This window comes from Rhinoderma darwinii, chromosome 2 (assembly GCF_050947455.1).
Source record: "Rhinoderma darwinii isolate aRhiDar2 chromosome 2, aRhiDar2.hap1, whole genome shotgun sequence".
NCBI classification, from domain to species: domain Eukaryota; kingdom Metazoa; phylum Chordata; class Amphibia; order Anura; family Rhinodermatidae; genus Rhinoderma; species Rhinoderma darwinii.
Genome location: NC_134688.1, coordinates 181,309,904 through 181,337,081, shown reverse-complemented (window position 1 = coordinate 181,337,081; position 27,178 = coordinate 181,309,904). Strand labels below are relative to the sequence as shown.

Below are 27,178 nucleotides of genomic sequence, written 5' to 3'. Positions count from 1 at the left end.
CTATGCAGTGGCAAAGAAAGTTAAGTGCATCTGTTCCCACGATGCTGGGATAAACGCCTGTCACGGCGTGTAACAATATGAAGTAAAAGTTATATTTTATAAAGCTCTATCATTATTCCAGTGATTCTGTGTTTTTACTGTGTAATCACTATGAATTGTTATTTTAATGTATTGCACCTTTGAACTTTGACCCTCTTGAATTTTTGGCGGTTTTTTTGCCCTGTCTGAATGGGCTCCAATCAGATGACCCCCTTTGTGTGTATATATACGTGTCCCCTTTTCTTCTGTATTCCACATGCCTGACGAAGACGCCAGTTCGGCGTTGAAACGCGTTGCATAGCAATAAATACCATTATTTTATTATCACCCGACATCTGGATTCATCCTGTCTTCACCACACAGCGGCGCCATTATAGATCCATTTTTTCCTCCGTACATTCGTTATACCCAAGCGGTCACCTCGGTAACCGGCCCGGATCTGGCAGCAGCTACCTTGTGGAACCCATCAAACTCAACTTTCATAACTATACGGTGAGCATTTATTATCCTCCTTTGTCTCACATCCACCTTCTTTGATCCACACCAAGTGGCGCCGTGGTTTTTTGCCTTTTATCCAGGAAGAGAAGAGGAATGAACTTACTGAGCAAAACAAACCTCTCAAGGTAAACAATAGGGAGTAATGTTACTAAAACCATTTATTATCAAGAAAAAGATAGTCAGAGTGCACTAATATATTAATAGAGGAACATTGCATTGATTTAAAAAAAAAAAAAAAAGGATTGGAAAACCCCTTTAAGGTCAGAATTCTGACTTGGCCAATCCAAAATACAAATCTTTTTCATTCATTCTTTTGTTGATTTACTTGTGTGCTTTTGGTCATTGTCTTGTATCACCCAATGCCCTTCAGCTTGAAGACATGGACTTCTGTCCTTACATTTTCCTGTAAAATGTTTTGATACACCTTTGAATTCATTGTTCACTCAATGATCACAAGGCCCTAAAAAAAAAAAATAAAAAAAAAATAAAAAAACAGCCCCATACCATGCTTCATAGTTTGGTAAGGTTTTGGTGTTGGTGTGACGTGTTCTTTTTCCCTCAAACATAGCGTTGCGCATTTGTGGTGAATAGTTCCACTTTTGTCTCATCTGCCCATAGAACATTTTCCAGAAGCATTGTGGAACATCCAGGTGGTCTCAGGGAAATTTGAGATGGGCCGCAATGGTTTTTTTGTGTTGTCCTTTCATGACCACCATCCTTGTTCAGTGTTTTTCTAATAGTGGACACGAAACATTGGTTTCTGCAATTTGTATGGTCTTCCATAGGTCGTTTTCTGTGGGTTCTTTCTCTCCTCTTTTAGGATTGCCCCTTGTAATTTTGGAGTGATATTAACAAGGTGGCCACTCCTAGGAAGAGTAGCAACAATCCTGAATTCTCTCCATTTGTAGATATTTGTCTCACAGTGAATTGATGTACACCCAGGTCTTTAGAAAAGCTTTTCTACCCCTTTCCAGCTTCATGCATCTCTATAAGGCCTTACACGAACGTTGAATACATCCGTGTGACGGCCGTTAAAACTACGGCCGTCACACGGACCTATGCAATTCAATGGGGCCATTCAGACAAGCAGTGTGTTTCTGTTGCGTGAAACTCGCTGTATGTCCTATTCTTGAGCGTTTTTTGTGCATCACGCACCCATTGAAGTCAAACCACAGACAGGACACGGACACACACCCGTGTGCTGTCCATGATTCACGCACAAGTTCATAAGAATTGAAGAGAAAAAAATAAATAAAGTAATGTGTACATGAACCGACAACCACTGATGCCACACGGCACTGCAACGCATGACAAATGTCAGGTTTTTGCGGACGCAAAACAGACCCATTCGTCTGAATAAGGCCTAACACATCTTCTTGGGAAGAACAGATTTGTCAGTAACCAGGCTTTGTGTGCCTTCTTTTAATGGCCAAAGTACCTGTGAAATCCACACTTACAATCTCATTTTTAATTGAAGCACCGTTTGCAAATTTGTCATTAACACAGAGGTTCATCTACTTTTTCTCCCTGCACTGTGGATGTTTACTCAATGTGATCACTAAAAAACATGAATAGTAATAATAATCTTTATATAGCACCAACATATTAGGCAGCACTTTACAATTTAAAGGGAACATGAAACAAACAATGTCAGACATTACATAGTGACAAAGTTAATTTACAATTCAAGCCAGAGGAGTGAGGACCCTGCTCGCAAGAGCTTACAATCTATGAGGAAATAAGGGAGACACAAAGTGTAACAGTGTTTGTTCTGTACAATAGTCCAGCCATTTTTTATACACATGGGTGGTACACACAAAGCTGCATGAGCCGGTCACCAGCCAGTATCCGTGTATGACGGACATAAAGAGAAGGAGTGTGAGGGAATCTTATTCTGATGACTAATCTAAAAGGGGGGGCCATGGAAAGGACTATGCTATTGCTTCCAGCAAAACGGGTCCGGTGCACAACAGACACGAACGGAAACCACGAGCTCCGGCTCCTGTCGGGGGGGGGGGGGGGGTGGATCCTGTCACGAGAACGGGGCCTAGGTGAGTAGGATGTGTATTTGTTTGGGGGTGGCTATATGGCGCTATCTACAGGAGAGTAAATCGCTATATGGCACGATCTACAGGAGGGGGGGTCATTTTACAGGGGGGCTGTATGGCGATATCTACAGGGCGCTGTATGGCCCTATTTACAGTGGGGATGTATTGCCCTATCTACAGTGGGGCCTTTTTGGCGATATGTACAGGGGGCTGTATGGCGAGATTTACAGGGAGGCTGTATGGCACTATCTACAAGGGGGAGGTGCTATTTACAAGTGGGGTGTGACACTGTACAGGAGGCTGTTTAGCACTGTCTACAGGAGGGGCTGTAAGGCACAATCTACAGGGGGGGCACTATCTAAAAGGGGCACTATCTACAAGGGGGGCTGTGTGTGGCATCTACGGGAGGGAGGGGGGCCCAGTTAAAAGTTTGCTATGGGACCCAGTCTTTCCTAGTTACGCCCCTAAATGGTTTGTTAATGAATAAATATACTGAATGTTCCAACCTTCCCAAATCCATAAAATTATAGACGGTTCATGAAATCGGGGATAATCAGGATCTCGACCTGGTCCTTCTGCACTCAATTTAATACAATTGAGAAGCCACTGGTAGGGCAAGGGAACAATCAGTCCCCTGTTTCGCCATTCGGCGCTTTACCTATGATGCAGGCGGTGTGATAATATCATCGCACCGCCTGCATCGTTCCGCTGGAGCAAGCCTGGTTTGAAGAGACCAGGCCTGCATCATTGGATAACAACGTAGGAACAGGGATAGGTGATTATGTAGCGTTTATGTTTTTTAGTGGACAGTGTGAGTGGCACTTTATACAGATGACACTGTGTGGGGCACTATCTACAGATGGTACAGTGTGGGGTACTTTCTACACATGACTCTGTATGGGGCACTATCTACAGATGGCACTGCATAGAGCCCTAGTGTGTTACTGGACTGGAGCACAGGCCTCAGAAGCAAAAGAACACCTAATGGATTTTGGGACCTCCTTTTTATTAGAAAATATTTTAGGTACCATGTCCTGTTTGAAGAGGTCTTGTGGTGCCAAAACAGTGGAAACATCCCCAAAAAATACACCATTTGGCAAACTACACCGCTCAAGAAATTTATTGAGGGATATAGTGAGCATTTTGACCCCATAGTTTTTTTGCTGAATTTAGTGGAATTAGGCCGTGAAATTGAAAATCTACATTTTTTCAGATAAAACTAAATAAAGGAGAAAAAGCACCCCAACACTTGTAAAGCAATTTCTCCTGAGTATGGCAGTACCCCGTATGTGGTAATCAACTGCTGTTTGGACACATGGCAGGGCTCAGAAGGGAAGGGGCGCCATTTGACTTTTGGAGCTCGAATTTTGTTGAAATGGTTTTTGGGTGCCATGTCGCATTTTCAGAGCCCCTGAGGGTAAGTAAACCTCTTAAAAGTGACTCTATCTTGGAAACTACACCCCTCAGGGCATTCATCTAGGGGTGTAGTGAACCTTTTGACCTCACAGGTGTTTTGTAGATTTTATTAGAAGTAGTCAGTGAAAATTAAAAATGCTATTTTTTATTTTTTATTTTTTTTTTTCAAAAAGTATGTCGTTTTAGCTTCCAAGTTTTTCTTTTTTACTTGGGCCAATAACATAAAAATCACCACACAGTTTGTTACTCAATTTCTTCTGAGTTTGGCATTACGTTGGCCCACAATTTCAGGACTCTTCTGTCAAATAGTTAAACAAACCCCCAAGTAGTGACCCCCATTTTGGCAACTGCACCCAAGGCGTTCTTTAAGGAGTGTAGTGAGCATTTTGTCCCCACAGGTTTTTGTGTTTTTTTAATTTGAAATTAACGCACAGCGGATGGTGCAATGTGAAAATTGCAATATTCCACTGATTCGCCTTTTTAGTGCACAATATGTTATGGCCAGTTGTGCTACTGCAGACAAATACCTAATAAACGGTTAAGCAGGCTCTCACGGGTATGGGAATGCCATATATTTGGAAGCAAACTGCTGTTTGGGCACACTGTATAGCTCAGAACGGATGGAGAGCCATTTGGCTTTTGGTGCGTCGATTTTGCGTGGTAGTAGTTCTGTTTGGGGTTTTACTGTTCTAATGTGGGGGCATATGTAAGTTGTATGGAGTACATCAGGGCATAATAGGGTGATATAATAATGCGGTAAATAAATAATCCATATACATGTGGCCATTGTTGCACTGATAAATGGTGCCCGATCTTATCCCCCTTTTGGAACACACTCTGCACCTCGTGTCAACATATTTTGAGAACTATTAAGAAACATGCTTTTGCGGCCGCAATTCTCCCGAAAATCCACGGGAGCGTTGCGGCACCGTTCATTTCTATGGGCCCATACACACGACAGTGGACAGTGGAGCCTGGACCGGAGAAAGAATGGGCATGTCTTATTACGACCGTGGTTTGCGGGCGGCCCGTAGGTGACACACTGCGGCCGTCCGACCTGAAAATCACGGCCGTGTGCATGAGGCCTAACTCTTATTTTTTCGCCAATAGAGTGGTGTGGGGGCTTATTTTTTGCGGGACAATCTGTACTTTTCATTGGTACCATGGGGGTATATGCAACTTTTTGATCACTATTTATTCCTTTTTTTGGCAAGCAAAATGACCAAAAACCAGCAATTCTGCTATTGTTTTTGTATTCTTTTTTTTTTTTTTTAGTGTTCACTGTGGGCTATAAAAGACATTTTTACAATATTCTTTGGGTCAATGCGATTACGGTAATACCAAATGTATAATGTTTGTTTTATTTTGTTTTACAGCATTTGCACAATAAAATCACTTGTTTTTAACCCTTTCAGGACCGAGCTCATTTTGGCCTTCAGGGCTAGCCCCATTTTTCAAGTCTGACGTGTCAATTTATGTGGTAATAAGGCCTCATTTACACGAGCGTGATATATGTGCGTGCGACGCGCGTGCTTTTCACGCGTGTCGTACGCACCTATATTAGTCTATGGGTGCATGCGGACAGTCCGTGAGTTTTGCTCAGCGTGAGTCCGCTGAAAAAACTTACGACGTCCTATCTTTGTGCGCTGTTCGCATCACGCACCCAATGAAGTCAATGGGTGCGTGAAAACCACGCATGCCGCACGGAAGCACTTCCGTGCGAACTGCGTGATTCGCGCAACAGCTGTCAAACTCTGAATGTAAACAGAAAAGCACCACGTGCTTCTCTGTTTATAAACATCCAAACGGAGTGTCATAACGATGGCGGCTGCGAGAAAATCTCGCAGCCGCGCATCATACGCTGATGACACACGGGGCTGTTAAGTGCCTTTTGCGCACGCAAAACGCTGCGTTTTTTGCGTGCGCAAAACACACACGCTAGTGTAAATAAGGCCTCACTCTGGAATGCTTTTGCCTATCCAAGCGATTCTGAGATTGTTTTCTCGTGACATATTGTACTTTTATGTAAGTGTAAAAATATGGTCAATAAATGCATTGCTTATTTGTGAAAAACACCAACATTTTTAGAAAATTTGCAAAAATTATGATTTTTCTAATTTTAAATGTCTGCTTGTAAAGTAAATAGTAATACCACACAAAATAGTTACTATTTCACATATTCCATATGTCTACTTTATATTTGCATAGTTTTTTGAACATTATTTCATTTTTCTAGGACGTTACAAGGCTTAGAACTTTAGCAGCAATTTCTCACATTTTCAAGAAAATTTCAAAAGGCTATTTTTCAAGGACCAGTTCAGTTCTGAGGTGGCTTTGAGGGCCTTATGTACTAGATAGACCCCATAAATCACCCCATATTAAAAACTGCACCCCTCAAAGGATTTTGGGACCTCCTTTTTTTTAGAATATATTTTTGGCACCATGTCAGGTTTAAAGAGGTCTTGTGGTGCCAAAACATTGGAAATCCCACAAAAGTGACATGGTTTTGGAAACTAGACACCTCAAGGAATTTATGTAGGGGTATAGTTTGCATCTTGACCCCACAGGTCTTTTGCTATATTTATTGGAGTTTGTCTGTGAAAGTAAAAATCTACACTTTTTATGAAAAAATATATAAAAAAATTATATATTTGCAAGGAAGAAAGAATAAAAAGCACCCCAAAACTTGTAAAGCTACTTCTCCCGATTTACGGCAATACCCCATATGTGGTACTAAACTGCTGTTTGAACCCACGGCAGAGCTCAGAAGGGAAGGAGCACCATTTGGATTTTGGAGCGCAGATTTTGCTGGATTGGTTTTCAGTGCCATGTCGCGTTTGCAACACCCTGGGGGGGACCAAAACAGTGGAAACAGCCCAAAAGTGACCCCATTTTGGAGACTACACCCCTGAAGGAATTTTTCTAGGGGTATAGTTAGCATTTTGACACCACAGTTTTTTTTACTGAATTTAGTGGAACTAGACAGTGAAAATGAAAATCTACTTTTTTCTGAAAAAACATAGAAATGTTTAATTTTTACAATGAATAAAGGAGAAAAATCACTCCAAAATTAGTAAATCAATTTGTTCTGATTACAGCAATACCCCATATGTGTTAATAAACTGCTGTTTGGACCTGCGGCAGGGCTCAGAAACGAAGGAACAATATTTAGCTTTTGGAGCTCAAATTTAGCTGGAATGGTTTTTGGGTGTCATGTTGCATTTGCAAAGCCCCTGAGGTACCAAAACAGTGGAAACACCCCAAAACTGACCCCATTTGGGAAACTACGCCACTTAAGGAATCTATCTAGGGGTATAGTTTGCATTTTCACCCCACAGGTCTTTTGCAGAATTTATTAGAATTAGGCAGTGAAAATGAATATCAACAGGATAAAGGAGAAATAGCACCCCAACATTTGTAAAGCAATTTCTCTCAAGTACGGCAATACCCCACGTGGTCATAAATGCTTTTTCAGTAGAAAGTAATTAACCCTTTCAGGAGTGATCCACTTTTTGCTTTTACATTTTAGTTTTTCCCTCCCCGCATTCCAAGAGCCATAACTTTTTTATTTTTCCATCAATAGAGTGGTGGGAGGGCTTATTTTTTACGGGAGGAGTTGTAGTTTATAGTGACACCATTTACATTTAAAGTACCATTTAATGTACTGGGAAACTGAAAAAAATTGGCTGAAATTGGAAAATGCTGTGATTCTTCCATTTGTTTTTTGGGTTTCGTTTTTATGGCTTTCACCGTGCGGTAAAAACAACAACTTTTCTGAGACTTAATACGATTACGGGGATACCAAATTTATGCAGTTTTTTTATATTTTACTACTTTTACAAAGTAAAAACTGTTAAAAAAAGAAAACGGTTTGTTTCACCACATTCCGGGAGGCATCAGTTTTTTTAATTTTTTGGTCGATTGAGCAGTGTGGGGGCTTATTTTTTTGCGGGACAAGCTGTCTTTTTTATTGATACCATTTTTTTTTACACATACAACGTTTTCATCACTTTTTATGATTTTTTTTTAAAAGCTAAGGTGACCAAAAAAACAGCAATTTTTGGCGTTTTAAATTCTTTATTTTTTACGGCGTTCCCAGTGCGAGTTAAATAATGGTATATTGTAATAATTCAGACTTTTACGGATGCTGCTATACCAATTTTGTTTACTTTTCTATTTTTTTACATTACTTTAGAGGAAACATGGGAAAGTGGGATTTTTTGGACTTAAAATATATTATATATTTGTTCATTATATATTTTTTTTACACATTTTATTAGTCCCTTTAGGGGACTGGAACGAGCGATCATTAGGTCGCTGGTACAATACACTGCAATACTAATGTATTGCAGTATAATGTCATTTTTACAGGCTCCTGTAAGGGTATGTTCACACGGCAGCGTCCGTTACGGCTGAAATTACAGAGCTGTTTTCAGGAGAAAACAGCTCCGTAATTTCAGCCGTAATGGCATGTGCAGGCATCTTTCGCTGCGTCCATTACGGACGTAATTGGAGCTGTTTTTCCATGGAGTCCATGGAAAACGGCTCCATTTACGTCTGAAGAAGTGACAGCCACTTCTTTGACGCGGGCGTCTTTTTTACACGCCGCCTTTTGACAGCGGCGCGTAAAAAAAATGACCGTCGGCACAGTACATCGTAAAACCCATTCAAATGAATGGGCAGATGTTTGCTGCCGCTTTTGAGACGTATTTTCGAACGTAATTCGGGGCTAAAATGCCAGAATTACGTCCGTAAATAGTGTGTGTGAACCCAGCCTTACAGCGCAATCGCTGTACCTGTCCGTTAGTCTCGGGTATCAGCTGTAATACACAGCTGACACCTGCAGAATATGGAGCGGGCACAGCGCATGAGCCCGCTCCATATATAACCCCCTGCACCACGACATGCTATTAAGTTAATGCGCAGCGGATGGTGCAAAGTGAAAATTGACATTTTCCACTGATATGCCATTTTAATGCACAATACATTGTGCCCAGTTTGTGCCACAGTTGACAAATACCTCATACAATGTTTAGAGGGTTCTCCCGGATATAAAATATCATATATGTGGACGTAAGCTGGTGTTTGGGCACGCTGTGGGGCTCAGAAGGGAGGGAGCGCCATTTGGCTTTTGGAGTGCAGATTTTGCTTGGTAATAGTTCTGTTTGGGGTTTTGCTGGTATTTCAGTTTATAATGTGGGGGTATATGTAAGCTGTGCAGGGTACGTCAGGGTATAATAAGAGGGTATAATCATGTGGTAAATAAATAATAATTCATAGATATGTGGCCGGTGTTGCACTGATAAAGGGCGCCCCATCTTATCTGCTTTTGGACACTGCACAATTTCTGTCGCTATATTCTGAGAGCCGGAACTTTTTTTATTTTTTCACCACCAGAGCTGTGTGAGGACTTATTTGTTGCGGAACAATCTGTAGTTTTGATTGGTACCATTTTAGGGTACATGTGATTTTTTTCTATCACTTTTTATTAGATTTTTTTTGGCAAGCAAAGTGACAAAAAAACATAAATTCTGACAATGTTTTTTTAATTTTTTTTTTTACAGTGTTCACCGTACGCTATAAATGACATTTTACTTTATTCTGCGGGCCAATACGATTACGGCGATACCATATGTATATTGTTTTTCTATTTTTTGTTGCGTATGCGCAATAAAATCACTTTTCGATTAAAATTATTTATTTTTTGTGTCATCATATTCTGAGAGGCATAACTTTTTTATTTTTCAGTCCAAAAACTGTGTAAGGGCTTGTTTTTTGCGGGATGGGTTGTAATTTTTATTGGTACTATTTTGGGTACATGCGACTTTTTGATCACTTTTTATTCTATATTTTGGGAGGGTTGATGACCAAAAAAAATAGTGATTCTGACTGTTTTTTAATTATTTTTTTGTGTGGTGTTCACCGTGCAGGAAAAATAATATCGTTTGGGTCGTTACGAATGCGGTGATACCAAATATGTGTACTTTTTTTTTAACATTTTCATTTTTTTTCCCTATAATAAGACTTAAAGGAAAAAAAGCATTTCTTTGTTTTTGTAACAACTTATTTTTACAGATTTCTAAAACATTTTTATAACTTTTTTTTTAATTTTTTTTTTTTTTACTTGTTTTACTTGAAGACCTGCAGCACTGATAGCTGCTATAATACATTACACTACCTAGGTAGTGTAACATATTATAAACTGTCAGTGTGACGCTGAGAGTCACACTAACATGAAGTATATAAGGACCAGCCTCCGGCTGGTACTCCTAGGCTGCCGTGCATGGCAGACCCGGTGGATGTTGTATGGCCTCCGATCTTGCCATGCAACCGACTGCAGCACCCGCAATCGTTCCCCGGGAAAGTTTGTTGTAGCAACAAACTTTTCAGTTTGTTAGGGCGGATATACACGGGCGTGTGCGTTTTGCGCGCGCAAAAAATGTGGCGTTTTGCGCACGCAAAAGGCACTTAACAGCTCCGTGTGTCATCACCATATGATGCGCGGCTGCGTGATTTTCGCGCAGCCGCCATCATTATGACACTCCGTTTGCATGTTTGTAAACAGAAAAGCTGTTGCGTGAGTCACGCGCGTCCCGCGGAAGTGCTTCCGTGTGGTGCGCGTGATTTTCACGCACCCATTGACTTCAATGGGTGCGTGATGCGCGAAAAACGCACAAATATAGGACATGTTGTGAGTTTTACGCAGCGGACTCACGCTGCGCAAAAATCACTGACAGTCTGCATTGCCCTATAGGCTAGCATAGGTCCGTGCAACGCGCGTGAGAAACACGCGCGTTGCACGGACTTATTACACGTTCGTGTAAATCCGCCCTTACTCTGAGACACCTGGATTGCGCTTTTAATACCCACCGTGAGCTCACGTTGGCGCTGCACAGAGCCCAGCAAGTGCCGACGTGAATTTACTGTGGGCGGTCGGGAAGCGGTTAAATCATTTATTTTTTGTCACCATATTCTGTGAGCCATAACTTTTTTTATTTTTTCATTTAAAAAAAAGCTGTGGGAGGTCTCGTTTTTTTGCGGAACGGGATAGTTTTTATTGATAACATTTTGGGGTATATGCGACTTTTTGATCACTTTTTATTCTATGTTTTGGGAGGGAGGGTGACCAAAAAACAGTAATTCTGGAATTGTTTTTATTTTATTTTTTTACCTGCGGGAAAAATAACGCAATATTTTTATACTTTGGGTCGTTATGGATGTGGCAATACCAAATATGTGTACTTTTTAAAATGTTTTCAGTTTTTTTCCTATAATACACTTATTATGGGAAAAAAGGCGATTATTTTTTGTTTAACTTGGAACTTTTATTTTGATATTTTTTTTACATTTTATTAACTTTTTTTAAACTATTTTCTTGTCCCACTAGTGGACTTGAAGGCATGAAGCCCTGAACGCTATTCTAATACACTGCACTACCTACATAGTGTCGTGTATTAGAGCGGTAAATTATACACTAACAGCAAGCCTATTAGGCTCCGCTTATGGATGTGGCGTAATGGGCTTCCATACTTGGCAGACCAGGAGGCCATTGTTAGGCCTTCAGTTGCCATAGTAGCCATCGGTACCCTCACAATTTTGATCGCTGCATCTAATGGGTTAATCAGCCGGATTGGAAGCTAGCTCCAGTCGTCCTGGCTGTTACTGCAGGGTGTCTGCTGTAACATACAGCTGACACCCACGGCTGATGGTGCAGGCTCTGCTTCTGAGCCTACGCTGTCGTCTTGGCCCTAGCAGCAAGCCTTTTTCGGCCCCGCATCCAGACCGGGCCTAAATAGTTTTCGTACTTGGCAGACCAGGAGGCAATTGTTAAGCCATCGGCATCCCCGCAATCGCGTCGCGTGGATGCCAATTGCTAGAACCCACCTAGTTGCAGTGATCACTTCGGTCCAGGCCGTACAGCAGGGTGTCAGCTGTAATATACAGCTTGAGCCTGCTCCATCACTGCCAAGTACAGTTACATGGTGTTGCGTTAAGTACCCAATGGCAGCGACTTAACTATACGTGGCATGTCGTTAAGGTGTTAATCAGTGGTGTAACTACTGCTATAGCAGCCGTAGCGGCTGCTACAGGGCCCGCAGCATGAGGGGGCCCGTGCCACCCACCGGCATGGGCCCTCCCCATGGCCGGAGGCTCCGCTAGCAGCTGCTATGGCTGCTACAGCGCGGCGCAACTGAAGGGTTTGTTCCTACAAAAGACATGCATCCCCTATCCACAGGATAGGGGATACATGTGTGATCGTTGGGACGCCCAGCGATAAGGAAAACGGGGGACCAAAAGTCCTCCGAAGTTCTCCATGACAAACCTCGGACTTTCGGGGTCTGTCTGCAGCTCCATAGAAATGACTTGCGCACCGGTCGCACTTGTGCCCATGCGTGACCAGCGCTCCTTTCATTTTTATTGAACTGCGCAGATGACGGAAGTCTGAGGTTTGTCATGGAGAACTTCGGGAGACTTTCGGTCCCCCGTTCTCCTTATCGCTGCCAGCGATCACACATGTATCCCCTATCCTGTGGATAAGGGATACATCTCTTTTATAGGACAAACTATAGGCCGTTTTTTTTTTGGGGGGGGGGGCTATATGGCGTTATCTACAGGGGGGATTTGGGGCTGTAAGGCATTATCTACAGGGGGGCTGTAAGGCGTTATCTACAGGGGGCTGTACATGGAGCTATCTACAGGGGGCTGTGAATGGTGCTAACTACACGGGGCTGTGTATGGTGCTATCTATAGGGGGGCACTGTGTGGTAGAATCTATAGGGAGGCACTATCTACAAGGGGGGGGGTTGTGTTATACCCAGTGGAGGGGGGGCCCCAGTCAAAAGTTTGATATGGGGCCCAGTCTTTCCTAGTTACACCCCTGGGGTTAATATAACGTGTGGGTAGTGATAACGTGTGGTATGATTACTAATTATATACGCAGTATGGTAATCCATTTAAACATTCTGGACAGGGAGCCACACAAGCTCGTAAAGTTACTAGGATATTACGGATACATACCAAAATATTTATTTATAGTCCACATTAATATATAGTGTATATGGAATATTGTAATTGTTTTATTTAATCATTAGTAGTAATAAGAGTAGTAATAATTTTCAGTGGCGTGACACACCGCAAAACCCTCCCTCCTACCAGGCACGTATATTTTTGTCAGCAAATTAGAGAACCTATTATTTAAAAATCGTAATCACACCACTGATCCCAACGGCACACAACAACGTGATTGCGAGATGCCAATGGTTTCCATAGCAGCTGGGGGCTTAACAGTCCCCCAGGTCAGTCAGCAGTGTATACCCATTAGGCCAGAGGCAGGGCATAATAGATTGCTTGTTTTAGGATATGTTCACACGCAGTTGTTTCAGACGTAATTCGAGCGTTTTACGCCTCAAATTACACCTGAATAAACGCCCCTAATACGCCTACAAACATCTTCCAATTGCTTTCAATGGGAATTACGATGTTCTGTTCCCACGAGCCTTTATTTTACGCGTTGCTGTCAAAATACGGCGCGTAAAATGACGGCTCATCAAAAGAAGTGCAGGACACTTCTTGGGACGTTTTTGGAGGCGTTTTTCATTGACTCCATTGAAAAACAGCTCCAAAAACATCTCTAAAAAAACCTGTGGAAAAAAAACGTCTGAAAATCAGGAGCTGTTTTCGCCTAAAAACAGCTCCGTATTTTCAGACTTTTTTGCTCACTGCGTGTGAACATACCCTTAGGGTATGTGCACACGAGAAGTGGCTTTTACGTCTGAAAAGACAGACTGTTTTCAGGAGAAAACAGCTGCGTCGTTTCAGATGTAAATGCTCCTCCTCGTAATATGCGAGGCGTCTGTGACGCTCGTAAATCTTGAGCTGCTCTTCATTGACTTCAATGAAGAACGGCTCAAATTACGTTGCAAAGAAGTGCCCTGCACTTCTTTGCCGAGGCAGTCAATTTACGTGTCGTCGTTTGACAGCTGTCAAACGACGACGCGTAAATGACAGGTCGTCTGCACAGTACGTCGGCAAACCCATTCAAATGAATGGGCAGATGTTTGCCGACGTATTGGAGCCCTATTTTCAGACCTAAAACGAGGCATAATACGCCTCGTTTACGTCTGAAAATAGGTTGTGTGAACCCAGCCTTACACTGCCAGGTATAATACACTGCAATACAGAAGTATTGCAGTGTACTATTAAAGCGATCACATAGTAAAGTCCCATAGGGGGACAAAAGAAAGTATAAAATAGTTTAATAAAGTTACTAATAAATAAAAAATACCAATTAAAAAAAACAAACACTTTTTTCACTTACAGAATGCTTTAGTATAACAAAACAAAAAAAAAATGTAAAAAGCTAGACTTCATTAACATCACCACATTCGTAATGATCAGAACTTTAAAACCATTACATTATTTCACCTTCACGGTGAACGTGGTAAAAAAAAAAAAGACAAAGCTGAAATTGCTGTTTTCTATTCATCCTGCCTTAAATAAACTCTCATTCAACTACGTCATCGGGAAAATAAAAAAATATGGCTCTTAGAATATGGCGACACAAAAACAAATACTTTAAACAATAATGTGTTTTTTCTGTGCAAAAGTAGTAGCAAAAAAAATAATTATACATTTGGTTTCGCCAGAATCGTAACAACTCGCAGAATAAAATTAACTAAAATTAACTATACCACACAGTAAACCCCACCCCCACCCCATAAAAGTTGATCAATAAATTCTTCATACCCCAAAATTGTGCCATTAAAAAAATCCAACTTGTCCCGCAAAAAAATCCCTCACAAGGTAAGGAAAAAGAAAAAAATTATGGCTTTTGGAATGTGAGGATCAAAAAAACCCTGTCATTAAAGCCCTGGTCACTGAAGGGTTAAATCAGCACATTATTTTGTAGTCGCATTTTTAGAGCATGCCTGGCTTAGTGGGAGTGGGGTGCCGACAAATTTACTATAATTTACACCAGAAATTGGCATAAATTACAGCCGAAGTCAGCTCGCAGTTGGCGTAGATTGTGGTTTGCAGCGTACGGGCAGCCAAAAATGTGCACCTCTTTCTAAGTTTGGCATCTTACTTCAGCAGGCTTCTGTCTAGGGCTGGCGTAGGCCGCAGTATGTAATACATGTCCGTTTTCCAAGTCTGTATCAGTAAAGTACTCTGTTGCTCCAACAGGTGGCCTGCTTACTGCTGGAGCTACAGTGGTTTCTGCAGAGCAAACAAATCCCTTTGACCTCTCAGCTGCAAGAGAGTAGCAGGAAACGTACTGACAGAGGGAAACTTCCTACTTGTTCTTAACATTCACTTTATTTCAGTTTTCCAAAAAAGAATCTTTTTGATTTTTGAGAAAAAGATGGTTTACAAAGACAGTTTGGAGCCCTGGTATGTTTTCTAACTCTACTTATATATTTGGTGTACATCTGTATATAGTTTAGTTATGAAGCATTCTGAATCTGTCCAAACTTATTTTAAATGTTTTTGTTTCTGACATCCTCCATTGAATTGATTTTATTTGCTAAAATGTGATTTGTCTGGTGCAAATATAATACCACGTTTTTGCATATTCAGCAACAAAAGACCACTCCAGACTCCACTCTTTTTGGGTAGGACTGCAAAGGCGGTTTATTTAATGAAATACGCGGCATATGATAGAGGGAGAGAAGCGGAGCTTGGTGATCTATAGGTTTATATCATTTGAAGCAGGATTTCTGGATAAAAAGCAGATGCACACGACCATGCCAGTAATTACGACCCTTAATTATGGGCACAGCCGGCCACGGGCAGCCGGCCGTTTTTACAGGCCATGCTCCCATTATAAAGTATAGTAGCACGGCCCGTAAAATAAAAAAATAGGATATGTTCTATGTTTTTCAATGGCACGGGCACCTTCCTGTAAGCAAACGGGCATTTTTACAGACGTGTGCATGGGGCCCTAGACTAATATTGCCCACGGGTACCTTCCTGTTTGCTTACGGGAAGGTGCCCGTGCCGTTGAAAAATATGGAACATGTCCTATTTCAGGTAATTACGGCACGGGCAGGCCCATAGAAGTCTATGGGGCTCCTGTAATTATGGGTGGCTACGTGTGTGCACCTGTAATTACGGGAGCGTTTCTAGGTGACGTCAGGGGATAGTCACTGTCCAGGGTGTTGAAAGAGTTAACTGATCGGAGTGAGGGTATGTTCACACACACTAATTACGGACGTAATTCTGGCGTTTTTGCCCCGAATTTTGTCCGAAAAATGCGCCTCGATAGCGTTGACAAACATCTGCCCATTGAAAGCAATGGGCTGACGTTTGTCTGTTCACACGAGGCGTATATTTACGCGCCGCTGTCCAAAGACGACCTGTCACTTCTTGGGGCGTAATTGGAACCGTTATTCAGTGACTACAATGAAAAGCAGCGCCAATTACGTCCGTAATGGACGCGGCGTTCAAGCGCCTGCACATGCCGTTACGGCTGAAATTACGGGGATGTTTTCTCCTGAAAACATCCCCGTAGTTTCAGCCGTTATGGACGCTGCCCTAATTCGTTCAGCACTCGGTACAGTGACTACCGCTGGAGTTAATAGTATTACCTGCTTCTTCCTCCAGTCCGGCCTCCCGGGATGATGTTTCATCCCATGTGACCGCTGCAGCCAATCACTGGCTGCAGCGGTCACATGGACTGCCGCGTCATCCAGGGAGGTTGGATTGGATGTCTAAAGAGGGACGCGTCAACAAGACAACGGCCGGGGTACATATGAAACTCTGCCCGAAATGGCTGCACCATCTCTCTATCCACCACTGATAGAGAGAAGGGGCTGCCGATTAGTGCAATACAATTTTGCAGAGAAAACGGGTCCGTAAATACTGGTGGAATACGTGTCGAATACGTGTGACAAAGTACCCGTATTTACGGGAGGAAAAAAAATACGTTCGTGTGCATGAGGCCTAAATTCTGACACGACTCCTAGGAGAGACCGTGAGAGACCTGTTAACCCCGCACACACACAGGCAGATTGACAGCTTTTCCTGTACACTCGCTGTTCAAACATGACTATCAAAGAAGCCACATAACTAGGTGAGCATGTGATCAGGCCCCCATTCAATGTAATTAACATAAGATGGCTGTCTACCCAACCCCCGCCATCTCTTGCTGGCTACCTTCTCCCAACTCAAGCCTAGGCAATCTTCAATCGATCCTGCAGGCCCACATTGAAAACGTCCATCCCAATCTCATTCAAGTGAATCGTATCATCCCTGTAAAATCAGTTCTGCCCCCCTGCCTAGATGTGACTTTCCACTTTCCACCACATTCCCCTCCTGTCATTTTTTGTAAAGGCCATTTTCTATCAGGCTTGCAATACATCCACATGGAATATTTGGTTCAGATACATAGCAGCATAACTTTTTGGACCGGCAGATAAATTATTTTAGTATTCATGTAAGGTCAAATATTTAGCATTATTTGATGTTCACACTTTTTTTATTACCATTCAGAAAGCATTCTGCAGTAAAAAATAAACAAAAAAACACTTGAATGGGACAACGCTGCAATACAATGCTATACCATTTGCAAGGTTCTGTAAATATATTAGTTTTCCATGCATTCATTCTGATTGGACAAACTCTTAACCCTTTAATGACCAGGCATATTTTGACCTAAGGGTATGTTCACACAGCTTATTTTCGGCCGTTTTTCGGGCTGTAAACAACCTCCAAACGGCCGATAAATCGGAAGCAGAACGGCATTCTGCTCCGAGTTGTTTATTTACGCAGTGGTTTTGAAAAACGACCGCGTAAAAAAACGGCCGCGAAAAAGAAGTGCATGCCACTTCTAAAGCTGTTTTTGGAGCCATTTTTCACAGACGCTATAGAAAAACAGCTCCAAAAACTGCCGTAAAAAACGGCGCGAAAATCGCGAGTGAGTTAAAAAATGTCAGTCAGGAGCTGTTTTCTCTTGAAAACAGCTCCGTATTTTCAGACGTTTTTGATTCTACGTGTGCACATACCCTTAATGACCAGCTAAGTTTTTTTAGTTTTTACCTCTATGCATTTTAGCAGCCATGACTTAATTTGTTTATTGTTGTGGCTGTATGAGACCTTGTCTGTAACTTATATAATTTTTATGTGTGGTGTAAGTAAAGAGAAAAAACTATTTTTGTTATTGCTTTCTTTGTTTATTTTTTAATGTTCACGTTTCACTGAATAACGGTGTAAATTGATTCTACAGGTTATTACAGTCATGTGGACACCTAATATGTGTAGCTTTTTCTTTTTGTGTATTGTATGGGCAATAAAATTTATTTTATACTAAATTATAACAGTTTTTTTAACCCCTTCGCGCACCTTGGCGTACATGCACGTTCAGGTGAGCAGTATCTTCGCACACCTGAGCGTGCAGTTACGTCCGCACATTAACAGTTAACCGCCGTGCGGTGCTGCGCCGCAGCTGCTGTAAGCTGTGCAGGGTGTCTGCCCTGCCCTCCCCATTGCCGATCAGCGGCCCGTCGCCGCTGAATTCGGAAATTAACCCCTTAGAGTTAAAAAGTGATCAAAAAGTCGCATGTTCCCCAAATGAGTACCAATAAAAACTACAACCCATCCCGCAAAAAACAAGCCCTTTACATAGCTTTTTTGACTAAAAAATAAAAAAAGTTATGGCTCTCCGAATATGATGACACAAAAAATTTATTATTTTATAAAAAAGTGATTTTATTGTGCAAACGCTGCAAAACATAAAAAAAACTATATACATATGGTATCGTCGTAATCGTATCGACCTGCAGAATAAAGTAAAATTGTAATTTATAGCCCAGGGTGAACGCTATAAAAAAACATTGTCAGAATTGATGGTTTTTGGTCACCTTGCTTGCCATAAAATGGAATAAAAAGTGATCAAAGAATCGCATGTACCCCAAAATTGTATCAATGAAAATTACAGATTGTCCCGCAACAAATAAGCTCTCACACAGCTCCGTTGGAGAAAAAATAGAAAAGTTCTGGCTCTCAGAATGTGGCGATGCAAAATGTGCAGAGTGTTACAAAAGTAGATAAGATCGGGCACCATTTATCAGTGCGACACTGGCCACATATCTATAAATTATTATTTATTTACCGCATTATTATACCCACTTATTATTCCCTGATGTACTCTGCCCAGCTTACATATACCCTGATGTACTCCGCACAGATTACATATGCCCCCACGTTATAAAATTAAATACCAGCAAAACCCCAAACAGAACTACTACCAAGCAAAATCTGTGCTCCAAAAGCCGAATGACACCGCCTCTCTTCTGAGCCCTGCAGCGTGCCCAAACAGCAGTTTACATCCACAGATATGGCATCGCCATTCCCGGGAGAACCCGGTTATTATTTTATGGGGTATTTGTGTGACTTCAGTGACTCAAACTGGGCACAACATATTGTGCGCTAAAATGGCAATGGAAAATGTAAATTTTCACTCTACACCATCCGCTGCGCATTAACCTCTTCGCGCACCACGACTTAATAGCATGTCGTGGTACGGGGGGTGATGTATGGAGCGGGCTCACGTGCTTAGCCCGCTCCATACACTACGGGTGTTAGCTGTGTATTACAGCTGACACGGACAGGAACAGCGATCGCGCTGTTACAGGAGCCTATAAAAATGACAATTTACTGCTACACATTAGTATTGCAGTGTATTGTATCAGCGATCTAATGATTGCTGGCTCAAGTCCCCTAGGGGGACTAATAAAATGTGTAAAAAAAAAAAGTTAATAAGTTATTATTAGTGAAAAAAATTAAATGGATCACTCCGGAAAGGGTTAATTAATTTCTAATAAAAACATTTATAACCACATGTGGGCTATAGCCATACTCGGGAGAAATTGATTTACAAATGTTGGGGTGCTTTTTCCTCCTTTATCCTTTGCGAAAATGAAAAAAATGCATCATTTTTGTGGAAATAATGTTGATATTCATTTTCACAGGCCTAATTCTAATAAATTCTGCAAAAGACCTGTGGGGTCTAAATGCTCACTATACCCCTAGATAGATTTCTTAAGTGGTGTAGTTTCCCAAATGGGTCACTTTTGGGGTGTTTCCACTGTTTTGGTCCCTCTAGTGCATTGCAAATGCGACATGACACCCAAAAACCATTTCAGCTAAATTTGAGCTCCAAAAGCCAAATTGCACTCCTTCCCTTCTAAGCGCCGCTGTGGGTCCAAACAGCAGTTTATTACCACATATGGCATATTGCCGTAATCGGGAGAAATTGATTTACAAATGTTGGGGTGCTTTTCCTCCTTTATGCCTTGTAAAAATTTTAAATGTCTGAGTTTTTTAAGAAAAAATAGATTTTCATGCTCACAAACTAATTCCAATGAATTCAGCAAAGAAACTGTGGGGTCAAAATGCTAACTATACCCCTAGAAAAATTCATTGAGGGGTGCAGTTTCCAAAATGGGGTCACTCTTGGTGGGTTTCCATTGTTTTGGTCCCTGTAGTGCATTGCAAATGCGACACAACACTGAAAACTATTCCAGCAAAATCTGTGCTCCAAAATCCAAATGACGCTCCTTCTCTTCTGAGCCCTGCTGTCGGTCCAAATAGCAGTTTATTACCACATATGGGGTATTGCCATAATCGGGAGAAATCACTTTACAAATATTGGATTGTTTTTTTCTCCTTTTTTCCTAGTAAAAATTAAAAATTATAATTTTTTTCAGAAAAAAAAGTAGATTTTTATCTTTACAGACTAATTCCAATGAATTCAGCAAATAAACTGTGGGGTCAAAATGCTAACTATACCCCTAGGTAAATTCCTCGAGGGTTGTAGTTTCCAAAATTGGGTCACTTTTGGGGGGTTTCCACTGTTTTGGCACCACAAGACCTCTTCAAACCTGACATGGTGCCTAAAATATATTCTAAAGAAAAGGAGGCCCCAAAATCCACTCGGGCTCCCTTGCTTCTGAGGCCTTTTCTTCAATAGGGCCACATGTGTGATATTTCTAAAAACTGCAGAATCTGGGCAATAAATATTGAGTTGCATTTCTCTGGTAAAACCTTCTGTGTTACAGAAAAAAAATGTATTACAAATTAATTTTCACCTCTACATTGCTTTAATTCCTGTGAAACGCCTAAATGATTAAAACACTTTCTGAATGCTGTTTTGAATACTTTGACGGGTGCAGTTTTCAAAACGGGGTGATTTATGGGGACTTTCTAATATATAAGGCCCTCACAGCCACTTCACAACTGAACTGGTCCCTGAAAAAATAGCCTTTTGAAAATGTATTAAAAATGTGAGAAATCGCTGCTAAAGTTCTAAGCCTTGTAACGTTCCGGAAAAATAAAAGGACGTTCAAAAAACGATGCAAACATAAAGTAGACATATGGGAAATGTTAACTAGTAACTATTGTGTGTTGTATTATTATCTGTCTTAGGTCTCATTTACACGAGCGTGTTATACGTCCGTGCAACGCGCGTGATTTTCACGCACGTCGCACCGACCTATATTAGTCTATGGGGCCGTGCAGACAGGTGCGTGATTTTCACGCAGCGTATGTCCGCTGCGTGAAACGCACGACATGTCCTATATTTGTGCGCTGTTCGCGCATCACGCACCCATTGAAGTCAATGGGTGCGCGAAAACCAACGCATGTCACACGGAAGCACTTCCGTGGGACACGCGTGATTCGCGCAACAGCACTGTAAAGGATGAATGAAAACAGAAAAGCACCACGTGCTTTTCTGTGTACAAACATCCAAACGGAGTGTCATAATGATGGCGGCGGCGCGAAAATCACGCAGCCACGCATCATACGCTGATGACACACGGAGCTGTTAAGTGCCTTTTGCGCACGCAAAATGCCGAATTTTTTGCGTGTGCAAAACGCACACGCTCGTGTAAACCCGGCCTCACAAGCATTTAAATTTGCTAAAATGCAAATTTTTGCAAATTTTCTAAAAATGTTGGTGTTTTTCACAAATATATATTGAATTCATCGACCAAATTTTTTCACTTATATAAAGTAGAATACGTCCCGAGAAAACAATCTCAGAATCGCTTGGATAGGTAAAAGCATTCCAAAGTTATTACCACATAAAATGACACGTCAGATTTGAAAAAAACTGCTTCGTCCTCAAGGCCAAAACAGGCTCAGTCCTGAAGGGGTTAACAAATCTCATTCACATGCTGCAGAAAATTTTTACTGCAAAAATGTAGTACATAATACAGACTTTTTATGTCCACTTAGGCCGAGTCCACACGAAGCGGATACGCTGCGTGAAAGCACGCAGCGTATACGCCTTGTTCGCTGCAGGGAATTCCAGACAAAAAAGCGTATCAAACAGTGGTGCAGTTTTTCATCCGGAATGTCCACTGCGGAAAACTGCAGCGCTTAACTGGCCTGCTAGCAGGCCGGTCTCCTGGGGTGACGTTTTATCCTAGGAGACTGCTGCAGCCTGTGATTGGCTGCAGCAGCGGTCGCATGGGATGAAGCGTCATCCCTGGAGAACGGCCCTCTGACTTCATACAGGCAGGGCTCCTGGGATGATGTTTCATCCCATGTGACCGCCGCTACAGCCTGTGATTGGCTGCGGCGGTCACATGGGATGAAACGTCATCCCAGGAGGCCGCGCTGGAGGGAGAAACAGTCTTCTGGGTAAGTATGAGATTTTTTTTTTCTTTCTGAGTTGCGTTTTTTGTGCCGGGATCGCTGAGAACCCACCGCATAAAATGCAACTGCTATTTGTTTGCGGGTTTTACATCCATATTGAATTCAATGGGGAAAACTCACAACAAATAAGCAGCTTCTAGGCAAATACAATTGACATGCTGCGAAATAAAATTCTGCACCGCAGGTCAATTTCTGAGTGGTTCGTACGCTCAGTATTTATGCAGCGTGTGGATGAGCTTTGTTTTATCTTATCCACTTTTCTGTTAGGGTATGTTCACACGGCCTATTTACGGACGTAATTCGGGCGTTTTTGCCCCGAATTACGTCTGAAAATAGCGCCTCAATAGCGCTGACAAACATCTGCCCATTGAAAGCAATGGGCAGACGTTTGTCTGTTCACACGAGGCGTATATTTACGCGCCGCTGTCAAATGACGGCGCGTAAATAGACGCCCGCGTAGAAGAAGTGACCTGTCACTTCTTTGGCCGTAATTGGAGCCGCTATTCATTGACTCCAATGAATAGCAGCGCTAATTACGGCCGTAATTGACGCGGCGTTCAAGCGCCTGCACATGCCGGTACGGCTGAAATTACGGGGATGTTTTCAGGCTGAAACATCCCCGTAATTTCAGCCGTTACGGACCCCCGCCGTGTGAACATACCCTTAGTGTATTTGCTACGGATTTTCCGCAACAAATTCCGTTGAGGAAAATCGGTCCTGGCCCTTAGGGTATGTTCCCACACACATTTCTGCTGCGTAAACGCTGTAAAAACCGCAACAACATAATCTGTTGCAGAATTTCTGATCTCCATTGAAGTCTATGGGCCAAACACGCAGCATCGCCGCGCAGATAAATTGACATGCTGCGGAATTAAAAAACGCACCGACCTTTGTGCGGTTGTTTTTCAGCAGCGTGGGCATGAGATTTTCTAAATCTCATTCACTTTGCTGGTACTGTAAATGCTGCAGAATTTCCACACAGAATTCTGTTGCAAAAATTCTGCAGCGTTTATGCTACGTGGAAACCCAGCCTTATGCTGTGGAAGAGTTGTGCATTTTTTTGCAGATTTTGCCTATTTCCCTTAAAGAAACTAACTTTAATCTACTTTAAAATTAAAAAAATACCATACTCTTTTTACCTGGTGCTCCCATAGCAATGCATCCCTGCTTCCCAAACTTCGTTGAGACAGCCTCCTGGGATGAAATTTTCTCCAATGTGACCGCTGCAGCTTCACATGGGATAATACGTCATCCCAGAAGGCCGTCTCATTACAGATCATCCGGTGGAGCAGGGACTTTTCACTACTGGGGCGCTAGTGCAGGCGAGTATGATGTTTTAAATTATTTTGCAGACTATTTTCCGTAATTCTCTGCGGAATTTGGTTTGGATTAGCTGCACAGTTTTTCACAGCAAATCCAAACCATGTGAACTTAAACTAACTGAACAGACAGGCCCGGGGTCCTTTCTAGGTGCCGATCAAAGGGGGAAGTCCCTTTTGATCATGCTTCCATCACAGACTGTGAAGATCAAAGGGTTAAACACCGGAATCCCAGCTGTAGAGCAAAAGGCTGCTCTAAGAACCGGAGCTTTTAGTAACCGCTCGTTCTTACAGCAGAAGAGCTCGTGGAAGTCATTACCCCCCTTTACTGCTACCACGCCAAAAGACATCGTTGCAGACTGAAGAGTCACACCAACAGAGGTCAAAAGACAATGGGCAGGCGTTAAGGAGTTAATCAAATAATGTTTGCCCTTATGCTGGTGTTGTTTCTTGCTGCCCACACATCCCATAGTGCTTTGCTTAGCAGTCTGATTCAATCAGGTGTCTCCCCACTTTTTCTATCCCCTCTAACAGCATGCAGTATCATAGACAGAGTGAAACTTAAGCTGCTCTCTGTTCCTTCCCCCTCCTCTCTTTCCACTATTGACTTTATCACTGCAGACATAGTTTGTAGACTAAAGGATCCGTTTACACTGGCCAATTATCGGGCAAAAGAGCGTTCAGGCAGCGATCAGCAGATGAACAAGCAAATGCTCGCACATCAGCTGATCGTGCTCAAAATATTATCATTGTCGGCAGCACATCCCTCTGATGTGCTGCCGACACTATAGAAATGTATGGGGAAGAGTGATCGGAGTGACACTTGTGAAAGGAGCAAATGAGCGCCGATCAAGAAGCTGTGCCGTTGATCGGGGCTCGTTGCACCGGCCAAAATTGGCCAATGTAAAAGTACCTTTAGGGTCCTCTTACATGGCCCGATGAGGACCGTGTCAACGAGCACCGATCGTTGAGACATCTCGTTTATCAGCACTTGTTTGCTTCCTTCACAAGGAGCTACTATGCATTCTATCATGTAGGCAGCACGTCTCCCTGTTTACACAGGGAGATGTGCTGCCGACCACGATAATATTGTTTTGGCTACATAAACTGTACAATCAGGTGATGAACGAGCATCTGTTTACATAGGGCAATGATCGGGAACGAGCGTTGTGTCAACGCTCGTTTACTTCATAATTGGCCAGTGTATAAGGGCCTTAAAGAGGCTCTGTCACCAGATTTTGCAACCCCTATTCTGCAGCAGCATCGGCGTTTGCAGGTAAGTTCATGTAGCTACTTACCTGCAAATGCTGATGCTGCTGCAGAATCATCTGTAGCCTCTGGTGCCGACACGATGCAGGACCTGTGAGTGACGTCACAGATCTGCACTGCCAGAAGCTGGGCGTTCTGAAGAGAAGTGGATGATACTTCTCATCAGAGCTCCCAGCTAGTAAAAGTAGTAAACACGCCCCGATGTACGCACATAATACACGCCCAGTTGTACTTTTACTTTTCAACACGCCCAGTTGTACTTTTGCAAGCCTCATTTGCATAAATACGAAAATGGTCATAACTTGGCCAAAAATGCTCGTTTTTTAAAAATAAAAACGTTACTGTAATCTACATTGCAGCGCCTATCTGCTGCAATAGCAGATAGGGGTTGCAAAATCTGGTGACAGAGCCTCTTTAAGGATGTTTTGAGAGCCTGCAGGCAGTGAACTACAGACTGCTGGCAGATGTCACTTTCGCTAATAAGATATATTACAAAGTTTCATTTAATCACCTGTAATACTGATATATGGAAAGAAGTTGGTAATGATCGGTACGCTTTTAGTACTGTGACAAGTCAGCTGCAGAAAACAGGAAGTGTCTGCTCTAGTGGCCAGTGTGCAAAACTGCAATATTTCAAAATATGGATAGCTACAAAAGAAACCGCACCAAACAGCCATGACGCAATAGGCATTTTCGAAGCACAGACTATCACTACAAACACTGGTTACCTGTCCTATCATCGAAATGATTTGTGTGTCTAAGGCCGGCATTGCTAACATAACCTAAAGGTTCTTTTACACGGGCCAATGATTGGGGAAACAAGCAGTTGATACGAAAGCTCATTCCTGATCATTGCCCTGTGTAAAAAGGGCAACGATCAGCCAATGGACAAGCAAACACTTGTTCATCAGCTGATCTGCTAGTTTACGCGGCCCTCTAAATGGTCGCTCGTCGGCAGCACATCCCCCTGTGTGAACAGGGAGATACGCTGCTGACATGATGGAAATGTATGGGGACGAACGATCGTAGTAACCTCATATATAACTGATCGTTGCTCTTTGTGAAAGCAGTAAACGAGCACCTATCAACGAGCTGTCTAGTTGGTCGGTGCTCGTTTTCACAGCCCATATAGCGATTTCATATTGTCACAATTTAAGGGCCTGTTCACATCAGCGTCCGTTTCTGTTTGGGGTTTCCGTTCATCTATTACGTCAAAGGAATAGATGAACGGAAACTATTGCTTCTGTTTGCATTACCATTGATTTCAATGTTAATGCTTTCGATCCATTGGGTTTCTGTTTGTTTCCGTTCTGTAAAGTTTGTTTTTTTCACTGGGACAATAGTACAGTCACGAAGGAATAAAAGCAAAAAAGCCAAAAAACGGGTGTCTTCTATGCGCTATTGATCAATAGAATCTTCCAAAGGACGTGTATTCCAAATTCCTCAAGGATAACGGCAAAGTCGATATTGAAAGGATTTATTGATAACAGGATGATATAAAAACACAACTGTTTAACAATGAACAGTTTCGAAACCGGACCGGTTTCTTCCTCAGGTAGTATGTAAATTAAAGGGTGGGGTGTCGGTTAAATAACCGAGTGAAAGGTCAATTAAAAACCAAGAACTACCGGGTCGGATACAAAAATAAAACACCAACTCAAATTACATATCAAAGTGTACATATGATTACAGTCAATAAAAAATACAAAATATATGATATATATGAGCTATGTACAAATGTCCAATGAAAGATGATTCATTTCTATGTGTTATGCTTGGAATATGTCTAGCTATTGAAAACATCCTGTATTAAACGGGATTGAACGTATACATATATACCAAAAAAAATGCACATACATAATTATATTATTTTAAAAATGTATATATTATAAATAAGTTTAAAATAAAAAAATTTTAAAACATTTTTGG

The 27,178-nt window shown here is 42.0% G+C and overlaps 1 protein-coding gene across 4 annotated transcripts in view; it reads left to right on the top strand.

Moving 5' to 3' along the window:
* Window positions 1-27,178, top strand: part of RGN (regucalcin) — a 54,301-nt gene that overhangs the window by 13,058 nt on the left and 14,065 nt on the right. The window contains exon 1 of one of the 4 annotated variants that reach the window (XM_075850307.1): window positions 15,209-15,392. The exons of the other annotated variants lie outside the window; for them this stretch is intronic. The gene's annotated coding sequence lies outside the window, so the exon portion shown is untranslated. Of the gene's footprint in view, window positions 1-15,208; window positions 15,393-27,178 lie in introns of those variants that run through there. 4 annotated transcript variants of the gene reach the window in all.